Here is a 6000-nt window from a genome sequence, read left to right as displayed (position 1 = left end):
TGCCTACTAGGGCATCATAAGGCCCGTGCCACCTCAAAAGCATACTGTAGGTTCCAAACAACTTTATTTTATTGAAGCAGTTTTGTTTATAGATCATGCCCCTACAGTCTCATTGCTCAATTTTCTGCCCTTAGGTAGTTAAATCATTTTGTTTATACAGCTCTAGTTACACTTATCTGCATGAGACTTTCACAGTCTTCTTAAACACTTCATGTATTGAGTCATCTAATGTCTAAACTTCCTGTATTGCACATTCTGTTAAAAGTAACACTATAGGGTCAGGAACACAAACATGTACTCCTAACCCTATAGTTTTAAAAACACCATCTAGCCCCCTCTTGCCCTCCTAAATTTATTAAAAGCTTACCTTTATTTATAGTGCTTCTGCTGGCTCTGCCTTGAGCTGCCTGCTTGGCTGACATCATCAGAGGTTTGGAACAGAGACAATCAAAATTGTTTCACATAGGAATGCATTGTGATTGGCTGAGCTTGGCAAAGAGGCAGATCAGGGACAGAGTCAGCACACGCCAAACATAGACCTGGCTAATCAAAATCTCCTCATGAATTTATACATCTCTATGAGGAAAGTTCTCTGTCTACATGCAGAGGGTGAAGACACTGAATGGCACTGATCCAGGAAGCACCTTTAGCAGCCATCTGAGGAGTGGTCAGTGGAGTTATCACTAGGCTATAATGTAAACACTACCTTTTCTCTGAAAAGTGTTTACGGCAAAAAGCCTGAAGGGACTGATTATACTCAACAGAATAATTACAATAAGCTGAAGTTGTTCTGGTGAGTATAGTGTCCTTTTAATTTAGAATTTCTTATCTCCTGCTCTCTTATATTTGATTAAAGTTTTATTTACAAAGCAGGAAATAACAACTTCTAAGATGAGTTGACATCTGATTGAAAATAAGAAAAAAAAATTAATGCAGGCTGTGTGAGTCACAGCCAGGGAAGGTATGGCTAGGGCTGTATGGACAGAAACAAAAGTGATTTAACTCCTAAATGGCAGAGGATTTAGCAGTGAAACTGCAGGGACATGATCTATACACCAAAACTGCTTGTTTTGATGTCTATAGTATACATTGAAGCGCTAGGGAATTTGATGGCGCTATATAAATAATAAAATAATAAAATAAAATAATAATAATAATAAGGTAGTGACCACCCTGAGTAGGACTTTGAGCTGTAAGTATTTGAAGCTTGCAATATATAACATTAATGAGCAGAATTGCAAATACAATCTCCAGTTTAGATTACTTTTATTAACCCCGTTGACCTAAAATTCAAAATTCTGCAACTTTCCATTATCCACTGTTTATTAACCCCTTAAGGACCAAACTTCTGGAATAAAAGGGGATCATGACGTGTCACACATGTCATGTGTCCTTAAGGGGTTAAACAAACTACTCAATATTTTTACAGTGAAGGGTGATTTTGGTAAGGGGTACCTGCCTTAAAGGTACTGTGGACTCTAATTCCTGTGATCCTCAATCCAGGTAAAGACCGAGAGTTGCTGGAAAACTTGTTGGAAAAACTAGCAGAGCTGTTTTAAAGAAAATATGTTTTTGTTTCATACTGATCAATCAGTACTCAATGAATTCCCACTGAGCAGCAGATGCTCTCCTAGTGTGAAAATAGACATCTGTTTGGAAACGTTTTCTTTATTGATCTACAAATTGCAGCTTTGAACAGTTCCGTGTCTACATTGTTATAGTTTTCACATACTTTGTGTTTTTTATTTATTTTTAGCCATTGATAGTGCATTTCTATCAAAAAAAATCTGTTCAGGATCATCTCTCTCTCTGCATGAATGTTCACAAACATTATACACACACACACAAACACACACACAACATTAAGTATTAGTAATAGCAGCATTCAATACATGGTGTCACGAACACACCCTACTTTAAGAGTATGCGTGACATAGTTGTGGTGGTGAAAGGGTTAAAGTTCACTATTTGTCTGCACTAGGCTGGAAATAATGATAAAATCCCCCTTAACACCACCCACACTTAAACATAATAATATAACTATTACTATGTTAATGCTGCCACCACCAAGAAAATTCAGAAATGGGGTGCCTTGGTCCCCCAGGTAAACTTAATAATAAAAGCCCACCAAATACAACTTAGCATAATATTTAAGGAATTGCAAAAAAACTAATTAGTCTCTTCTGGTAACGTGATTCTTTACCAGACAAAGGCAGAACTTAATAAAGGAATATTTATTATGAGCAAAACATAGTCACAGTGCATACAAAAATATAGATGACAATCAAAATTATTTACATAGTTACATAGCTGAAAAGAGACTTGCATCCATCAAGTTCAGCCTTCCTCACATAAAAAACAAAAGGGATAACATAACAGAAGTCCTAAACATTTACTCACTTTTCACAGTAAAACTTCTGCCCAGGAGGTATCCGGCAAGGAAGATTGTGACTTACTCAAAATTAGATTTTGGCCCCAAGAAAGTACAATGCACACTTCAGTATCTTTAGAGATATACCATTTGCATTACCATGCCTCCCCCAGAGGTGGAGCATGGCATATCTATAGAGACACTAAGTGACCACCCCCTTGTGTCCAGACCCACATCAGTCCAAATGGAAACATTTGGTTCTATTTTCTCTTATGTACCTGCCACAGAAATAATAATTGCATCTACAAATTTGTTATTATTTTTCCCTTCCATTGATATGTGACACACCTTACTTGCGACCCAATATAGCGGACATCACCATCCCTTCCCCTATGGTTAAGTTATGCCAAACATGTTTGGACTTGTATAGAAGATGGCGCTTGTCACATTCCAAATATAACAAAAATGAGGCTTAATTATTATTCAGTGGGTAAATATTAATGTTTTTTCTTTTGGATATGTTACTGGAATAAGGCCATTAACATATCAAAGAGATTGACTCATCAATTAAGAAGTACAGGCCATATGGCTGAAGCTTTTCAAGTGTAGAACCTCACACCTTGATTAATCACAGGATCCATCTTTCCCTTTTCACATTCCTATCCAATCAGTAGTAAGTCCCCCCTCTCTGGTAAAAGTTAAGAAGAAGGAAGTGTGGCGGAACCCGCCTCGCCACTGGGCATTGGAGAGGCCTGACTGCCCGCCTCCTACCTGCTGACTATGGCCCCTGGTAAAGTTGTTCTTTTGAATGCAATATTTGGGCATGTGGTATTTTATATTGCTGCTACTAGCCTTTTAAGGGCCATCCGTGGACATATGACTTTTAGGAACAATGCCCCTTTAAGACTGTGTAGCAGATTGCATTCAGGCTGTCTTAAATATTATGTATGTTATTATGTGTTCGGTAAATTGTATATGTGTATGCAGCATTCGTTCTGATTGTTCGGTAGAATCACTCCATTCATTATATTGAGTGAAACTACCGAACAACCAGACCACCCAGGAATAAGTGTGCCTCCAATTACCGTTTGCAACAATGTTGCAAACGGGTGATTGGCCATTTATGTAATGTGTTCTTCGTCCTCTGGGTGGCCGCCATTCGGGAAAAAAAACACGTGGTGGCGGCCATCTTAAACTCCCGAACAGCGGTGTTTTGCTGTTGAGTGTCTGGAACTAAAATCGGACACTCGACTAGGCAAACACCGCTGAGACCTCCAGACTTCCAGCAATTCATGTAGAAACTACCGAACGGCCCGCCGTTCGGTAGAAAGAACCCCACGAACAAGGGGATTCATTCAAATCCTCCCCAGGCTCCATAACCCAGGCAATTCATGGGTTTTCATTCCCTTTTCTGTGACCGACTGCAGGGCCAAAATACATCAAACTATTTTCGGATACTTTTGCCATGCGGTCGGTCAAAACTTTAACCCTCCATAATTCCCGAACCCCTGTTCTGATCTGGGTGATTTTTGGATATGTGTCTCACCCAGATCAGGGCTACCAGGGGATGTGACATTTAAAGGGGTAACCCTATGTTTAGGGGTACATCCAGAAACCCAGGGAATTTGTGTCTGGAATAATGTGTCACACTAAGAGGAGGAGATGTGTGGGAGGTAACTGGTACTTTATTGGCTGTGGTACTAATTGTTGTGGATCCCTCCCTTGCATGGGAGAATGTCTTAAAAGGAGGTTGTGTGAATAAATCTGCAGTTCCTGCTTAACCCTCAAAGTGAAGTGTCGTCTCATTATTGGGGGAGGATTTATTGTATGCTGTTCCAGTTTGACTGCTAGGAGTTTACACCTATTCACATGGTTTGTGCTATTCGGCTGTATACAGCATTCATATGCTTGAGAGAATTTATATGTTTCTCCGGTTCGGTGGTTGTGGTGTCTGCTGCAGTGCTTGGAGTCCTCAGGAAGCTCTAGGAGCATCCTTCAATGGAGGTACCCAGTCGGGGTGCCCGTCGATCCGTTACAGGGAGGGGGAGAGATTAGAATAGATTTTCACATCTCACCCACCTGCACACAGCATAGACCCTTCACACACTCACACACTGCCCCCCCTCACCCACACACAAGGAACCCTTACCCACACCCACACACTGTACCTTTTCACACACACACAGCACCTCACAGCACACATAGAAAAATAAGTAGAATAGAATAAAAAGGGGGAAAAGGATAAACTTAAGTACATATTTTTTTTTTCTAAAAAAAATTAAATAAAAATAAAAATCGCACTTGTGCTATAAAATTAGTTACTGTTGCACTGGTGGGCAGTAAGGAAATGTTACCATCAATATAGATACAAAAGTGGGCGGTTGGTAGTAAAAGGTTGACTACCCCTGATCTAGATCATTCAAATGTACTTTAATAGAGTTATTCACTAGTAAAGTAAGCATTCAGAGTAAATACACATTGAATTTCAAATTTAAGTTTAAAGGGATCCTATAGTGCCAGGAAAACAAAGCCGTGGGGCTGAAGGTGTTAAACCTCCTTCAGCCACTTACCTGAATCCAGCGCTGATGGATTCAGGTAAGTGGCTGCCCACGCTCCTCCCCCACAAACGTCAGCTGGCGGGGGAAACCTAATGCGCATGCGCGGCAATGGCTGCACACGCATTAGGCCTCCCGATAGGAAAGCATTGTTTAATGCTTTCCTATGGAGAAAATCTGACGCTGGAGGTCCATGAGGACGTCCAGTATCAGATAACGGACCAAACGTCCGTTTGGATTCTGGAATCCCTCTCGTGGCTGTCTGTTAAACAGCCACTTAGGGCAGACTTAGTGCTGCAATGTAAACATTGCAGTTCTCTGGAACTGCATGCAACACTAAGTGCAAAGGGGTCACAGCACCCAGACCAATTCAATTAGCTGAAGTAGTCTGGGTGCCTACAGTGTCCCTTTAAATAGCTGAAATTGAATCATTCTCGCTTTCATTTAAGCTACTTTGGCCTTAAATGTTAAATTCACTTTGAACTATCACCTTAGTGAATGACCTCGTTAATGTTATGTTAACGATTGCCATTAAAGGTTGTGTTTGTAAATTTTTAGTTGATAAAACATGAGCACTGAATTCTTTTCTATATATTTCACATTTCCTAGGTGATAATTTGTGACAAAACTAAACAGAGAAGCAATGATTCCTTCAATGAGTCAGCGACACAAATATCCACAAATATCCTTGCTATTAATAGACAGGTGAACAAAATCAATGCAAAATACACACTCCATCTTAAAATGGAGTGGCAGAATTAGTGGATGAAGAGCCCAGTACAAAGAATGTCCTCCTTAATATAAGAATGCAGATAACATAAACTAAATTATCCGCATGCTCTATTGCTGACCATTTGGGCCTTGCCATCCATTATTTAATTGGTTGCAGAGAGAATTATTATTGGAAATACTAACAAATAACTTTTTTTTTGACAACCTGTATGCTTACTTAAAAAAAGAGTTGTCGAAATATCTCATTACTCCATTAGCAGTATCTCTAGTTGTAGCTGTTTTTAAGGTGTGTCTATAGCATGGAGTGTCAATCTGTGTGAATGCAGGAAAGGTAGTGCCGGC

The sequence above is a fragment of the Pelobates fuscus genome, chromosome 4 (assembly GCF_036172605.1).
Source record: "Pelobates fuscus isolate aPelFus1 chromosome 4, aPelFus1.pri, whole genome shotgun sequence".
Taxonomy (NCBI): Eukaryota; Metazoa; Chordata; class Amphibia; order Anura; family Pelobatidae; genus Pelobates; species Pelobates fuscus.
The sequence above is the reverse complement of the archived record's forward strand: the minus strand, read 5'-3'. Positions refer to the sequence as shown.